This window comes from Pleurodeles waltl, chromosome 11, assembly GCF_031143425.1.
Source record: "Pleurodeles waltl isolate 20211129_DDA chromosome 11, aPleWal1.hap1.20221129, whole genome shotgun sequence".
Lineage (NCBI taxonomy): Eukaryota > Metazoa > Chordata > Amphibia > Caudata > Salamandridae > Pleurodeles > Pleurodeles waltl.
The window spans coordinates 121,255,289-121,273,129 of NC_090450.1; the positions used below are offsets into that span (position 1 = coordinate 121,255,289).

The following is a 17,841-nucleotide window of genomic DNA, read 5'->3' on the forward strand; positions in this document are numbered from 1 at the left end:
CCAATTTTCGTTTTAATATCAGGGACAATAAAAGGCAATAAAAGGTCCACCCAGTGACATGTCAAACCAGCCCGTTCATCTGTGCTTGATCGCCCTATAGACTGGTCTGACCCCATAGCCTCTTACTTACAATAATTTCATGTATTGATGGTAATAAGTCAGCACGACTATTTGTTTAACCTCAACTCATGTTTCGTGATAGCCTAATATGGGTTTTTCGGAAAAAAGTAAAAACAGCAGTTCTTTATTAGTGTTATGTTTCGAAGCTTTGAAGATATTATATTCACCAAAGTAAATATTCCAGGCATTTATTTTTATAGCATGTTGCATGGCTCAACATAGATCTTAATTTGTATTATACAACTACAGCTCTTTAGTTGCCGTAGTAACATAAAGCTGGTTCAAATATAGAAACAAGTATTTTCTGTCATTTTGCACTTTGCTGTGAAGGAGACAAGCTGTTTTTGTTGCATGAAGATAGAAGCACGGAATATTATGGTGGATAAAATGTCAGGATTAATTATGTAGGTGCCTTGTTGGCAAAGTGTGATTTTTTTATTGCTTGTTTTAAGGAAAGCATGTCGGTTGTGCCAAAATCAATAATTCACAAAGTATATCTCAGTAGAACAAAAGGCTTATAAATGCAAACATCTCAAATATGCAACACAGTGCACAACACTAGACTGCCTTCAGTGGTAAATCCTTTCACATATTGCGATTTTTCTAATACTGAAAAGAGGTTCGGATAATGTCACACCATTCTTTCTAAGACTTGTTGATGAATACCAACGTTCTCTGTGGAAGTCATTCCTGTTTTTCCAGAATGTAAAGGCCTTCATTATGAGTATGGCAGTCAGCAGACCGCCGTGGTGGAGTTGGCGGTTGCACCGCCGCAGGCCCGGCGGTGAAGACCGCCATATCACAAGTACTGGGAAGGAACCTGCAGAACACAGCCAAGTTACCATTTGGCCTGCCACTGTCGAGGGGCCTGCATGGCTGGCAGCAGCCATCTCCAGGCCGGTGGTCAGGCAGTAACCCACTACCACATTACGAGATTGCACACCACCAGGATTTCCGAGGCGGATCCACAGCCACCAAAAGCCTAGCAGAAACAAACAATATAAAAGGGAAAACAAACCTTCAGGTTCATAGGGACATCCATAGGTGCCATGGCATGCAAATTGTAACTTCTCCCAATGCTCTACCTGGCCCTGCAACTCCCGGACTAGCGACACCGACCAAGATACCAACCGTAAGTACACCAGCCTAGCACACACTGGAGGGAATGACGTTAGTACACGTACACACACATGGGAAGCCACACCCACACACAAACTCCTGTACCAACACACAAACATATATAAACGCTAATACCCAGAACCATCACACATATGTGGGAGGAAAGCCAAGACTAGGTAGGTACTATTGACACCAACTATGTTGTGGCAAATATATATTATACATTTTCAATAAAACTATGAACACACAGGGCCAAGGGCCAGTCTAAAAGTAGCACAGTGCCGCGGGTACACTGTGCACAGAGTGACGCCCCAACTTGACTCCTGACTGCAAAGTGCAGGCCTCCACAGGGCAGGGGCATCAATGGGGTATGCACCTCAGAGGTAAGGCAGGGAGTCTTTGGGCTTGGAGAGGAGGTCCTTTCATCTGGGCTTGGGAGGGGTTCTTGGGCTTGCCTTTTGGGGGGCGTTTAGCCGGGGGGGGGTTGGGCTTGACCTTGGAAGCAGAGGGAGCAGGCATGGGCTTGGGTTTGGCAGGAGGAGCAGTGACATGACAGCGGTGGAAGTTGCAGGTGGTGGAGGGGTTTGTCGAGGGACGGTGGTGAACCGAGAGGCGGAAGGCAGGGGCCTCGATGGGTAGCAGGACGCTGGGGGGGACAGGGAATGAGTCAATGGTGGGGAACAGGGAAAACTCTGAGGAAACTTTTTTTGGCTAGGTGCATTGGTGGGTGAAATGTGTGTCCTGGGGGACTGTTGGGTGGGTGAGTGGGCGTTCAGATGTACTGGGAGGAGGTGGGGAGGAGATGCAGGGAGATGGCAGGGGTGACGTGTGAGTGTACGTTGGGGTGATGTCTGCACGTAGGGTGGATGTGCTGCAGGTGGGTGTGTTGACAGTCATGGTGTCTGCGCCAGTGGTGTATGGGATGCATGAATGGGGGTCAGATAATGTGGTGACAGTGAGGGCACATGTGCAGGATCAGTGACTGATGTGGTGCTGACTGCAGGTGTGAGTGGTGTACTGACTGAAGGGGAGGTAGTGGGGAAGTCGGTGCAGGATGTGGATGTTGTCATGTCTGCATGTGTCTGATGTGTGTGTGCAGGGCGGTGGTGGTGTTTGTGTTGCTCATGTCTGCCCTTGCATGCCATCTGTTGATGGGGATGCATGTGGGTCAGTAGGTGTGCCTTGGATTGGAGAGGGATGTGGGTATGGGAACAGGTAGCTGGAGTGGAAAAATCAAAGAAGGGACACTGGCTGTCGCCAAGGAGTAGGTCAGAGCCTGAAAAATCTCTGTAGGCCAGACAAGGCACTGTGCATGCCTTCTAGGAATGCATTGGTCTGTTGCATCTGGATGCCAGTCCCTGGATGGCATTCACAATAGTTGTCTGCCCTAACGAGATGGACCTCAGGAGGTCAATAGCCTCCTCATTGAGGGCAGCAGGGCTGAATGGGGTAAGGGAAGAGGTGCCTGCAGCGAAGGAGATGCCCGCCCTCTTGGGTGAGCAGGCACGGGCAACTGGGTGGGGAGCTACAGGGAGGGCGGTGCTGGTAAGGGGGTGGTTGACAAGGATGGTGCTGGGGTGGTCCCAGATGGGTCTGCCACCACCTGGGAGCAGCCATCGGAAGAGGAATCAGAAGATGGTGTGGTTGATCCAGTCTCCCTCTTGGCACTGACACTGTCACAATGGACTGACACCCCAGGTCCAATCATCCTGTTGTCATGAGCTGGCAAGCACATCTATCTAGTAGTTGGCCACACTGTTTCAACATTGGAGGTAGCTGCCCCACTACCACTGGCTGCATGTCATTACCCACACCTGTGATGCCAATCCTGCCCAGATGGACACTACCCATAGTGGACATTATTGTACCAAGCGCCCATGCCGCTGCTTCCCAGTGGTGCTCACCCAGAGCCACTATGGCAACATATGTAGCAAGTGAGAGACGGTACTTACCCCCATGTGGCTGCTGTGCTGCCCTCAAGCACCCATCCACCTCAGGGTAGGACACTGCCAATATGCACGCCTTTATGGGGTTAAGGGTCTGACGGCCACCCCTCCCTCTTTGGGAGGATGTCCCTAGCTGGTCCTCTGAGGTGTTCCAGGCTAAGCATTTCAGGTCCTCCCACCGCTTTCTGCAGTGGGTGCTCCGCCGGGCATGGTCCCCCAGGATCCGCACTTGCTTGGCAATGGCACACTAAATCCCCTTCTTCTGATGGGTGCTGCCCTGCATGTGAGACACAGTCAGAAGGATACAGTCATGTAGAGTGGCATTTCTGGGACATCAGTGGACAGCACACATCACACTTCCACACCCACACCTCATCACTCAACGTAGCCTTAGGCCCCACACCCATGCCCATGCTCCAGTCACACTGCCACCCACCAAGGCCCCCATCCCCATGTGCACAACTTACATACAGGACAAAGACATTGGGCTCACGTGCTGCCCCTACAACTGTCAATACAGGGGCAGGCCACCATCCACGAGCCACTCCATCTCTTCCTGGGTGAAGGCTAAGCCACTGTCTCCTGCAGGACGTGGCATCTTGGCTACCAGAGTCAGACCACAGAAGCACACGCAGTGGAGGTCTTCAGTGAACGAGGTTCAGGAGTCAAGTGAGCATAAGCACATGAAATGGCAGTCACGGCCGCCTTGGACATCACTGTTGGCGGCGATCACCATTGGGTCCTGCCTCTCATAGACAACAGTGTTAACCAATGGTGAGTTGCACGGCAGTCGTGACCGCCTACCGCCATGACGTGTTACACCAGTGGGATGCGCTCACTTCCACCTGTCCCATGCATGCAGGACAGGCTGCTGCCATTTTACATGTCCAATGTGTGCTGCGTGTGAAATGTTAGTGCGTCATGGGTGACATTTGGTGACCTGTGGCCACATCAACACAGTCTACACAGTCTATAATGCACAACGTAATACCCACTCTCTCCTGTTCCCAGGTAAGATGTAAGGCTGAGGATGAGGAATGCACCGGTGTACAGGCCCCTAGTCGACCTTGCCACCCTTGAGGAGTGTCATGTCAACTAGACCTATTGCCAGAATGGTGAGACCATCTTGGAACTGGTGACCCAGTTGGAGCTGGATCTGTTACATGCCATTCGCCATCCCAATGTCATCCCTGCCACGGTGCAGGTGTTGTCAGTAATCCACTCCCTTGCCTCAGGTTCCTTCCTGGTCACAGTAGGCCTCGCAGCAGGGATGTTGCAGCCCATGTTTAGCAACATCCTGAGGGATGTACTATGTGCCCTGCTCAAACATCTGGCCAGCTACATCCGGTTCCCCCAACATGCAGAATTGCCCACTGTCAAGGCTGCGTTCTACGAAGTGGCACACATCCCTCATGTTATTGGGGCCATTGATGGCACCCACATTGCCCTGGTGCCACCAAGGAGTGAACAGGTCAATGGGAACCACAAAAACCTTTATTCGGTTAACATGCAGGTGGTGTGTCTCGCGGACCAGTACATCTCCCAGGTGACGGTCAGGTTTCCAGGCTCTGCACACGATTCCTGCGAAATAGCAGCGTCCCACACATGATTACACCACTTACGGGGGACCGGGCCTGGCTCACTGGTATGTACCTCTGCATGTGTGCCCCTCAGCTCTCTGCACCCTTGTGTCCCTGCCCTAACGCCCTCCCGGACTTGACATGCTTCTTACCTCTATGCAGTATCCAACTATAGAGGCAGAGGATAGTTACAATGAGGCCCATGATGGGTTATTAAGAGGTGCATCAGCCTACTGAAGGTCAGATTCTAGTTTCTGCATATTTCTGGGGGTGCCCTGCTTTACAACCCACAGAAGGTGTGCCAGATCATTGTGGCCTGCTTCACAATCTGGCCTTGAGGCGTCACATCCCATTGCTGGATGCAGAGGAGGGGGTAGCTGTACCTGAGGCTGATGAAGGGGTCATGGGGAGTGCTGAAGAGAAGTGCTATTTGTGTGCCGCAGAGTTGTTCCATCTGTGCAGCATCTATCCTGGGAGTCGACATTGGGTGGCAGTGCTACATTGTTGTTGGTGGTAGTGGGTATGGGGTCAGGTCTGCCGCTGGGTGATGTGAGTGTGGAACTATTGAGTTAGTAGGTATTGTTTTTGTGTTTTGGTACTGGCCAAATGGTAGTGGACTTGACTGCTATATCTGCCTTGAATACCTGTTCCTACAGTGCATTTGTGTTGAGTTGGCATCTGTGACTCCTACAGTGATTGTTGTCCCTGTCTTGCTCTACTTTCAGTGCATTGTAGTGGTGTACTCTGGTCCCTGCCTGACCTTTTGCCTCCATTGACACATCTCCAGACACTGGCTGCTCCACGATCGACCTCGCTGCATTTTACCCCCCCCCGTGTCTCCCTTCCATGCATGTGCTGTGCGATGGGTTGCCAGTTGCACATGTATTAGCAGTTTAGTTTAATAGATTTATAAAGCGCATGGCTACCTGAGGGCCTCCCAGTGCTGAAAGAGGACGAAGGCATCACAGTGGAAATAAATTTATGCTGGAAAAGTAGAGTCTTCAATTTACTTTGAAAAGAGAGTTTGGAATCATCTGACCGATGTGATGAGGGGAGGGAGTTCCATAGATTAGCTGCTTTGAATGTGAAGGACCTGCCTCCCCATCTTGTTTTATTAACACAGCAAGTTTTTATTGGAGCGGTGGGTGAAGATCTAAGGGATCTCTGGGGGAGTGTAGGGTGTAATCAAAAGCTAGATCAGCACAGGTCCCCTATCATGAAGAGCTCGGTGTACCATACACAAAGCTTTGAAATTAATCCTGTGCTGGATGGGAAGCCAGTGAAGGGAGGCTAGGGCTGGTTTGGCCGATGCGGTTCAGGGGATGGCCATGAGTAGCCGGGCTGCAGAATTCTGCACTATCTGCAATCTCCTTACTACACAATGGGAGAACTCAGGAACAGAACATTCCCATTGTCTAGGCGGGATAAAATAGGTGCCTGAATAATAAGTCTTTTGGCAAGAAAAGGGAGAGATTTAAAAACAATTCTGAGCATTCTTATGAGACTGAAGCAAGAGGCAGCTCATTTTTTTGCATGCTGTTCCATCGATAGACAGGAGTCCAGCCATACTCCTAGACTTTTTATAGTATCCTTTTGGGGGAGGAGGGTCTTTTCAATTCTTCTGGAATTGAGATGGGAGATTTAAATAGTGGAAAATTGCCAACCAACATTACTTCAGTTTTATCATCATTTAGCTTGAGCTTACTGTCTGACATCCAATTAGCTATGTCTGTAAGGCAGGAGGATAGCGCTTCTTGATCAGAGTTTACATTGGTGCTAAAAGAATAAACCAGCTGAGTTTAATCAGCATAAGATATCAGAGAGAGACGGCAGGGTTCCACAATTTTTGCCAGGGAGGTACATATAAATGTTAAAAAGAGTGGGGCTTAGAGAGGAACCCTGCCGAACCCCACAGCTGAAGGCATGGATATCAGAAAAGAAAGACCTGTCCAAAACCTGAAAGAACCTACCTTTTAAAAAGGAAGAAAGCCAATTAAAAATAGTTCCTTCGAGTCCCACTTGAGTAGTTATTTGAAGAAGAATTTTATGATCGACTATATCAAATGCTGCACTTAAGTCCAATAGAATAATTGCTGCATAGCCACCAGTATCTAGCCGTTGTTGAGTTTCTTCTGTCACTGCCAAAAGGGCGGTTTCCATGCTATGGTGAGGTCTGAAACCCATCTGAGTGGGGTATAGAAACTTATGTTCTTATAGGAAGCCAGAAATGTGTTTGTTAACATGCTTTTCAGCTATTTTGGATCCTATGGGAAGAAGAGCAATAGGTCTATAATTGCTTAATAGAGATGCATCCAGCTTAGGTTTTGTAAGTAGAGGTTTAATATTAGCGTGTTTCCAGATTTGAGGTAGACTCCCAATTATAAAACAATCATTGAAAATAATACTTTAAATTGGTGATATAACATCCAAACATTGAGCTAAAACAGCTGGAGGAGCAGAATCCAAAGGAGATCCTGATTGTATTCTTAACAAGTAATTTCCAAGTAGATCTCCTGTCATCGGCTGGATGACAGAGAGAGGATCTGGAGTGTTGGTATTCAGTCTGAGATTTCTTTTTAGGCTCTTTAGATGAATCATTAGAAAAGGTTGACTGGATGTCAGAAATGTTATCTCAAAAGAAGCACGCCAAATTATTGCTGTGTTCTTTGGATGCGTCTATCAGACTGGAGGCAACAGGTTCCTGGGTCATTTCTTTAAATATAGAGAAAATCTCCTTAGGAGAGTTAGAAGATTGTTTTATTCTAGAAGCATAATAAGCTGCCTGCGTGGATTTGATTTCCATATGATATAATCTGATAGATTTTCTGTGTTAGGTTTTGGAAACATCATTGTAGATTTTCTTCCATTTCCTTTCAAGTTTTTTTACACTCCTTTTTTAAAAGACTCAATTGAGGCGAAAACCAAAGTGGCTTTTTGTGGCCATCATTTTTAACCGTTGTCTTAGTCAGTAAAATTATATCTAGGGAGATCGAAATCCATTCATTAAATCTTTCTGCTGAACTTGATTCTATTGGAGAAGAGCATGTCAATTTTAGGGTATCTAACCAATCCCTACAGTTAAGTTTAGACCACTGCCACAAGGTCAGCTTCCTAGAAGCGTGGTATGTTGACGTAGAGTATGTGAGTGTAATATTGAAGGGAATTAAGAAATGATCAAACCAGACTATAGGATAGGGGGGTTGTGCAACTAACATTTGAAGGTTGCTGAAGATTAAGTCAGTGGTGTGACCTTTGGCATGAGTAGGGGCAGTGATCAACTGTCTAAGGTCTAACACTGCCATATCCATCAAAAGAGTTTTGCTAGCTGTACTATGCATCTCATCCATATTAATGTTAAAGTCACCCAGGATAGTAAAGTTAGGGTGTTTGCAGGCAAAGTCTGCAACCAGTTCTGGAAGAGCCTGTAGAAACCTCCCATGTAAGCCAGGGAGACTGTATATTAGAATTCCAGAGAATGTAAACATGGCGCTGATTGCTAAAGAAAAGAATAGGATCTCACTATCAGGTAAAGCAATGGGCTGGGAAGTGCAATTGATAGAATTGATAGATGTATTAGATAATCTTGAGGTAGTGCCAAGACCACATCTGGTGAGGATTCCTCAGAGAGCCAAGTTTCAGTTAAAAAAAGAGCTTCTGGGGCACGTTTGCTCAGTAATAAGTAAATTTCCAATTTGTGTGTGGGAAAAGAACAATTGACTAGAAGAAAATTGCCCAGACACTCTGAATCTTTCATGAGAACAGGAGAAAATTTAAGCTGAGGGAGCTTTGACAGGAGTCACATATTATATTAGAAAAATCAGAGTGAACAGAGAGCTGACAAGCTTTACTAAGATGGTTGAAGTGACTCCTAATGTCTAACAATTCCTTTGAGGAGTAAGTCAGTTTACCTGAGTTAATTTCCATTCGTACTCATTACAAAAAAAAGATTTAGGCAGTAACTGTGCTCAATGGTGTTTATTTGTGAGGGACAATAGGAAGGGGTGATGAGTGGTGTCATGGCGGCTGAGATCATCAGAGTGGTGAGACCAACTGTGGGTAGTCCATGTCCAGTATGCTGGCCACGGGAAAACTGAGACATGAGTGGACAGTGGACAGGGTGTCTCAGTCACACAGAAGGGAGAATGTTCAAGAGAGGGTCACTTCATGGCGGTGGGAGTGGTCTTGGCATCATGTCCTGGATGTCTAGTTGGATGGACTCGCTTGCGTTGGGTTGTGGCCCGTGGAAGGGCCTGCTGGTGGGTGGTGGACTCACGCATGATAGTGGTCAGGTCCTTGAGCACCCCTGCTATGGAGGCCATGGTGAATTTTTGGCCTGCCACTGTTGCATGGCCTCCTGATGGTATTCCCCCTGCAGCCTTTGGGTCTCCTGCCCAGTAGTGAGGATCTGGGCCACTGTCTACTGGGTCTGCTGATATACATCCAGGACTTGGTTAAGGGCATCCTGGGCAGTCAGTTGGTGTGGCTGCCCCAAACCTTGGACCACGGTTCCCTACCCACTACCCCTGGCTCCCTGTGCCTGTGCCCCTGGCACAGTTTGCCCACTCCCAGTAGCAGCCGGGCCCTCATTGTCTGGGGTGTGTGCCCTTGACTCTTGCCCCTGTACTATGGGGTACACCCCTGATAGTGAGGCCACAGGTTTGGGGTTCAGGGGCTGGCTGTGGTGTTGTTGCCATATGGGTGGGGGAGTCCGGTGTGTCCAGGGTGGGTCTGCTGTTTGTGGACTGTCCAGTGGCCCTGGATTGCTCACGCAAGTCATCCCCATATAGACATCCAGTGGGGCCTTCATCCTGGGGAGGGCTGTCTGAGCCTGGCATCCTCTGCAGGGTGGCAGTGGCAGGGGTACCTGTGGATGGAAACGGTAGAGATTAGCTGTGTTGCTGTGGTTGCAATGTCCATGTTGTGATGCATGCAGAGGCTCAACTTGCTTCCCAGTGATGGCAATGACAGCTTCCATACTGCAGACATTGATTTAGTGTAGGGGTTTGTGGCATGGTTTCCATGATGGCTGGGGGGTTTGTTAATGGTGGTTGGCATTGCTGTCATTGTCATGTGTTGGGACGAGGTTGTGGCAGCCAATTGGTGTGGGTTGGGGCATGGTTGTCCATGCAGCTGTTTCACTATGCAGTATGTCTGCGGTGTGTTGCTGTGTGGGTTGTGTTGGATTGTTGGAGCTATGGTTCTCGACATTGTGGTTGTCATCCATGCAAGTTATTAAGACCGTCTGGGACTGAATAAAATGGCCAGTTGTATCGAAGTTCCTCCAAAAGCCATATTAATTCAAAGTCAGATCTTTCATTGCAAGAAACAAACATAGAAATGGGATCTAATTCTTCCTGGAGGTACTCCTCTTTGTCTGCCATCAGTGACAGAAGAAACAGTAAAAACATCCATCCAAACATATGTCATTCAGAGTAAAGAACTTTTAGCAGATCAGCTCAAAAGTTCTAAATGATCTATCTCAAGGAACCTTCCTATGAGTGAAAAGAGAAAACATAACTGAGCAACTGAATCTCGGATCTTGGTATGGGTCATGCAATCCAACACGGCTCTATCAAGAAATAGAGATCATTATCCAACCATTCAAAATGTGAAATCTCAAAAAAGACATGACACACGGTACTGTAGTAAAATTTCAGGGCGCAAACAGGCAACCACCTTTAAACTCCGACACTCACAATATTTTGCAATCTATTATTATTGATTCTATTGAGCAACCTCAGGTCAAGTTGAACACAGGGTCAAATTTCTTTGCCTTAAAGTGTAAAATATGGCCTGCCCAAACTGCACAATTATGTTATTATGATTGTATATTCTAGATTGCAATGTGCTTGCCTGAGGAGGCCCATGTGAACAGATATTCCAACTACTCCACCAACCTTTTCAGGATGTTCTAGAAATTACAATGTCTCAAGCAACAACTTTATCAATAATTCAAACCAGGATTGATAAAATAAACACAATCTTTTTTGGGGGTGAATTGATAGGCTAGAACCAGGCTGCCTTAAGTAGAAGACTCCTATTTAGAATCTCAGACTCAGGGTTCTTGGCTTAAAAGGAACAGAATTCCCTTGACACAAAATTAGAAGAACTTGAAAACTGATCACATTGTCAAGGACACTACTGCTGAAGTCATAAGTAACTGTATTAAAACAAAGGAATCTTGCCAGTATAAACATTACCCATGTTAGAAATATCAGAGACCTCATCTGCTGTACCTTTAGAGACTGTGCTTGAAGTTCCAAGGCAGCACCCTAAATGCAGATTTCCAAAATAGTGGCCACTGGGATCTATTCTAAAGTCAGCACTTTTAATGTTTTATATCCCAGCGCGAGCACTGGACTGCTATGAGCATGCTCAGTTTTCAATCAGTGCAGTTCAACTCAATTCCTCACCTGGTGAGTAGTGTCTTCTCAGCATTCCTGTACAGAGAATAATTTTTTATGGCTATTCCTATTTTGGGGGCCCATCTCTTAGATTTTTGGTGTGTGCACTAAATTCCCCATTACCTGTAGTTTGTGTTTGTTCTGAGAAACGTTTATTTCTGTCAAATGCTAAGCACCTCCCTTTTGAAGAAGGCTCAGAAGAATAAAATAAGCCTGATTTATAGATTCTTTCTGAAGGATTGATATGATGTAATGACTGCCAGAGAAAGAAAGTCTTATTAAATACTCATTGACAGTTTGGTGAGAAACCTAGGCCCTGATTTATACTTTTTGGTGCAAAACTGCACTAACGCAGTTTTGCAACAAAACATTTAACACCAGCTTGCACCCTTTCTGAGCACCAGCCAGGCACCATATTTATGGAATAGTGCAAGCCAGTGCAAAGGGTAGTCTAGCGTATTAAAAAAAAAAAAAAAAAAAAAATGACGTTAGCCGGATAGGGCTGGCGGTATGAAAGAAGGGGGTTTTGCACCAAAAAATGACGTTAGGCAGGTTAGAGTATAAAAAAAATAAAAAATAAAAAAAAGACTCTAATCAGCCTAGCATCACTTTCGGACGCAAAACCATCCATACCACATGACTCCTGTCTTAAAAAACACTGGAGTCATGCCCACCACCTAAGTAGCCAGCACAGGGGACCAGGGTCCACTGGGCATGGCCATTACGCCTAGTGCCATATAGGGGGCCCATTTTAGGGTCCCCATGGCACTTAAAAATAAAAAATAAAAAGTACATGTACTTAGCTGGGATGGGGTCCCCTTCATCCACTGTCCCTCTGCTGTGGGTGTCCCTGGGGTGGACACCTGTGGGCTTATTCCATGGTGCTTTACCATGGAAATGGGCCCACAGGTCGCCTAACACCTGCCCTGACCAAGGCATTAAATAATTATTTGACCCCTCCTCCCCCGTGCGTGATTTTAGCACAGGGGATAAATATGGCACTAAAGCCATAGCGTCATCTTTTGCACTGGAACATCTACTTTGCATCTCATTGAAGCAAAGTAGGTTTCACCGTCCAAAAAAATGACCTTAACTCCACAAATTTGGCGCTAGACAGGTCTAGCACCAAGGTATAAATATGGAGTTACTTTTGCACCGAATTTGTGTAAAAAAAAGATTCTAATTCGGCGCAAAACAAGTATAAATATGCCCCCAATAGAGACAGAAAGTTAATGTTCCACAGTGACTTTGTGAAGATAACATTACCTCAACAAAATTACCTAAAACAACTCATTTTCTAAGAGAAGCTTTATCTCTGGGAATCTGAGATTCTGAACATTCGGTGGAACGTAACCATTGAATTTTGTTCTTTTTTAAAGAGCACACCAGTATCAATACAAGTGCATAAGGTAAATTGTTTAGAATAATGTCAAATGTTGAGGTATCATTTCTTTTATGTTCAACCTAGACACAGTATAGTCCTTCTATGCAGTCCTCCTGTGTAAAATCCAGAAAGAAGTGTAGCGGAGAAGAATTGACAGTTGGCATTCATCTGCATAGGCAGTCTCTCTTTCTATCCCAATCCCCTTCCCCTCCTTGAGTGTAGACAGAGAGAAATCTGTTAGAGCTTTTTCTTGCGTGTTGTTGCAGTTGGGAAATATACATCTGCGCCTGCAGAATCTTAGATACAGTCAGTCCTGACACACATTGGTCATTTTATTTTATTTTTTGGGTCCCTGAAAGAGACGAGAAGGTGTAGAACATGATTACCTTAAACAACAACTAATTTTCTGAGAGAACCTTGACCTCTGGGAAGGTGAGGTACTGAACACTTGATCGAATTTAACCATTTTTCCGAAAGAGCACAACAATGGTAATGTATACATGCACATAATGTAAATTATTTGTTAAGATGAATGTTAAAGCACAGTCCTTCTACACAGTAATTCTGATTAGAACATTGGAATGCTGGGGGCTCCATTGAAAACAATTGAGTACTGCGGGCTTTTACTGGCCGGTAAAAGCCCGCAGCGCCAACATTCCAATGTTCGCTTTGTTCAAGGCAGCAGCTGTGAACAAACCCTCACGGAGCCCGAGGGGATTTTAATCCCCTCGTGCTCCGTGAAAATTTTTTTTTTAATAGAACATTCTGCCCTGAGTGGCAGAATGTTCTAATAGCCTTAGAACCCGCCGTAGCGGGCTCTACCGGCTATTAAAGTCCCTCTCCCTTGTTAAATGCCCTCGCCTTCGGCTCGGGCATTTAACGCGGGGAGCGGGCCTTTAATAGCCGGTAGAGCCCGCTACGGCGGGTTCTAAGGCTATAGTAAAATCCAGATAGAAGTAAAGCGGAGAAGAATTGAAGGTTGACATTCGTCTTCAGAGGCAATCGCTTTCTATACCAAATTCCCTCCCCCACTCTGAGTGCAGACAGGGAGAAGTAGTCTGTTAGAGTTTTTCCTTGTGTATAGTTGCAGTTGGGACTATACATCTGCTCCTTTGGAATCTGAGGTACAGTCATTCCTGACACACACAGGTCAAACTTTTTTTTGTTGGGGTCCCCGAACGAGAAGAGAAGGTGTAGAATATGATTACATATGTCACTCATCTTACTCATTAAAAATCATGTATACAAAGTTCCAGAAAATCTCACAATCTCAATCATTCATTGAGTCCCATTCAACAATCTCAAAGCACATGCATAGTCATGTAAAATACTGGTCAACTCAAGGATATCCGATTAAAGAGTTTATCTTGTTCAAAGTTACTCAGAAAAGACTGATCCACTTTTCTAGTGAGTTTTCTTTCTCATTCTATCCCATTATTTGCTATGAAGCTTCCAGAAAAAGATGGGACTTCAAACAAAATGATGGAACACTTCAAAAAAATCATTGCTCGGGCAGGGTATCTACAAATAGCAAGATCAAAAGTACTACGGGAAAAGAAATGTCATGTGCTATCAGGTATTCAATCTGCTTAAGCCCTGTTTGCAGATGACCAGGAGCAAGCCCAATACACCATCAGCAAATGACAGGGAAATGCTGGATTTACATAGATTAAGGCTTTACTCGTACTTCATATCTGACTAATGTTCCTTGGATTAGCTGTTGTTGGGCGAGGTCAAAACCCCAGCCTCTGTGCATCAACAGAGCACTAAATTAGGTTAATGGGTGCAGCTTACGCTGGGTGTGGTGATAGGTAAGGTGTTGGGGGGGCTAAGATGCTTTGTTCATGAGTTATTTTGTAGGGCAGAGTGGCTCATATATTGGGAGTGATCACAAAAACGTAAAGAAAACAATAATTTGCAATGCAATGGGTCTTTGCCTTTGCTCAAGTTAGAACTATTAGCACTGTAAACTAATAACCGGACTTTTCTTGTCATATAAATAGAAAATGAAATTAGAACAGTTTCACATAAGCAAGCCGATTCAAAGCAGCACTCCATGAGCGTGAAGGAGACACACAAAAGGAACAAGCCGATTCAAAGTGTCACAGCTGCCATGAGTGTGACCGCAAAAGTTATTGGCTCCCTGCGTGAATGTCTAGAAAGGAACGCGGCTGGGATGAAAGACAAACCGAAGGGGGGGCCATCACACGCTGTAACAGGAGGAAACGTGATGTAGTGTCAACAGAACCTGGGGAGAGAACTCAGCACACAAAGAAGGGACATTTCACAAAATGCACCAATAAAAATTAAGCATTTAAAACCAGCACAACAAACAACAAATAGCAAGGGTGGGCCTGGTTAAAAGCCCAGAGATATTCCAAAAGGCTAGAGCACTTGCACGCTTGACCCTAATAACATTCAGGTTTACTGTGCTGCATCTAGTTCATCAATAATGTTAACTTAAGGCTGCTCTTTTTTGTGGAATATAATGGAAGTATTGCCCCACATAAAAATGAATCACTCGGAATGGTTCTGGCCAGAGAGATAATATCACGAATGACGTATCAACAGACCCAAACCTCAAATTCGATTAAAAAGTAATTGACCAACATGGGGACTCACCCCTTTATAATTAACCCACAAGAAAACTACGTCCCTTCGTGGTTATAGCAACAAAATTAAACATATAAAAGGCAGAAATAATCAACTAACCTGATATTCCATAGAACCACTGCAGCCGAATATTTACCTCCGAAATAGAACATAGCATTGTTGCACAAACCTCCGAGATGAACGATACGAAAACGACCTCAGAGACCCATTTCAATAGTGTAGACTTAACGGTTCCAAGACTCATTATTGATCTCACCTGAGCAGCTCGTAAATCATACGCTATGGCTAATTCGAACCAAATGCAGCCAGGATGCAATTGGTAAATCCCGGAGTGGAATACACATCTCCAAAATATGCAATACTCTGAGCAACTGTTCCATCATACAGACTACACCGAAAATATAGGCAAAGAACATTAGCTCCTTGTTACTTAATTACAAATTCAAAGGTAAAAAACCTAAACAGTAAAATCAAAAAGCCACATTAAATGAAAATAAATTCTACTGAAAAATTAACGCTATTATTTATCAAACTGACTGCAACCTAGAACCCCCTGCTACCAAGACAGAAAGTGCCCATTCTACAACATTATGCAACATCCAAACAAGTCAGGGAGCTATACAACTGTGCATTACTCAAGATTAGCACCATGAGGGTACAATACATGGATTTTTTCTACTGCCTAAGGCGTTACCAAAAACACTTTAAAGTCAAGTCACAGTCTGGCATCCTTACACAAGTTCATTACTCAAGGTTGACCCGTTAAGAGCAAAATACCAATGTGCTTCCTATTGTAAAAGACATTACAAGACGCACTTCAAAATCAAGAGGCACCCAGTGTATTTATAAAACAGAAAACTTCAATAACCAGGGCGTGATCACAAATGTAACTTACCAGACGTAAATGAACACATAACGTGATCCTACTCGCCTCAGCCTATAACTCACTACTCGTAGATAGGAGATACTTGCTCTTCCTTATGGTTCCATATACAATGAATCTCACTGTTATGTAAAAACAAGTCAGATGACTCACGGAAAAATGCAGCGTGTGCTCAGGCCACAAAGGCCACCAATAGGAAAACGTTTCAGTAATTTCGTGAACATTTATGGCTTGTGTGCTTTCAAGAGAAGGGGAGGTGAAGAGAGGGGGGTGCCTTATAAAGATGGCTAGTGCCCTCATAAGTACACAATACTCACACCGCCATGTCTGATTGCATTTCGTACGTGATGCACATTCGGAAAAGCTGTGACTACCATGTTTGTTTCGGCAAGAAAAAAGACACAACATTTTGAAAACCTGAGCCATGGCAAACAAAAATAAACTTGAGGACGCGTGGCAGCGCATATGCTGCGGCGGCCGCCGCAAATCTCAAGGGGAGGGTAGGCAGAGGTGTGGATGGGGCGGGGAAAATGTACAATTTGTTCTTTTTTAAAAACGAGCACGATCACGCTTTGTAGGATGTAAAAAGAAAAGGTAGTCTAGAAGCCAAGTAGAAAACAAGGAGCCTCGTATGTTTTCAGTAGTTTACTGGTGCTCTCGAGGAGGGTTAAACACCGCAAAAGGCATGACATGTGCATGCCTTTCACAAACAAAATCAAACACATTTTAAAAGCAAGCCCACAAACCAGCCAAACTGATGGGTGTGACACGGGCGTTTTTGAAAGTCAACAGAGAGACGACCACAGAGGCCAGAGAGCTTGCATGCTCGGCACTAAAAAGGGATATTCAGAAGATTTTACATGTACATGTACTTAATTAAACTGACATAACACATGACATTTTTATCACAAGACTCAAAGTGAGTGAGTTGAATAATAGATGCAAACCTCAAGAAATGAGATAATGACTAAAGACTTCTTATCTTATATTATTTTACCACTGAAACACATCTCACAGAAGATAAAGAAACTTGCATAAGTTGTATACCTTATTGTATTGTTTGCACTTAGGCCCCCATATCTTTTTGTCCACATAACCTATCCACACCAAGTTTGCGTCCTTTTTTCCAACATCCTAGGGATTCTAAAGGTACCAAGAGTCTGTGGGTTCCCCTGGAGGAGACCAAGAAATTAGTCAAAATGCAGCTAAAATATGTATTTTTTTTAAAATGGGAAAACAGTGCTGCAGAAGAGAGCACCTGTTTTTTTCCTTGCAAATGGCATCAGCAAAGGGTTTGCAGTGCTAAAACCACCATCTTCCCAGCTTTCAGGAACAGGCAGACTTGAACCAAATTTTTCAATACAGTTTTGGCATTTTACTGGGACATACCCCATTTTTACTATTTTTGTGCTTTCAGCCTCCTTCCAGTTAGTGGCAGAAATGAGTGTGAAACCAATGGTGGATCCTGGACAGATAAATATTTCTGAAAAGTAGACAAAATTCTGAATTCAGCTAAGGATCATTTGTGTAGATCCTTCAAGATTTTCCTACAGAAAGTAACAGCTGAAATAAAAAAAATATTGAAATTGAGTTAAAAAAAAAACAGCCATTTCAGTCCACGTTTTCTTCTTTAACTTTTTACAGCTAAAGCAGATTTGTAAAAGCAATATACTGTTATGTCTGCTGGACTCTTCTACTTGCGGGGATATATAGGGCTTGTAGGTTCATCAAGAACTCTGGGTACCCAGAGCCAATAAATGAGCAGCACCTTGCAATGGGTTTTCATTGTATA

General features: G+C 44.8%; 1 long non-coding RNA gene across 1 annotated transcript in view; it reads right to left on the reverse strand.

Annotated features, from left to right (window-relative positions):
• Positions 1–15,390, reverse strand: part of LOC138266580 (uncharacterized) — a 43,518-nt gene extending 28,128 nt beyond the window's left edge. The window contains exon 1 of the long non-coding RNA XR_011199555.1: positions 15,266–15,390. This is a non-coding gene — a long non-coding RNA (uncharacterized lncRNA). The remainder of the gene's footprint in view (positions 1–15,265) is intronic.
• Positions 15,391–17,841: the final 2,451 nt, after the last annotated feature.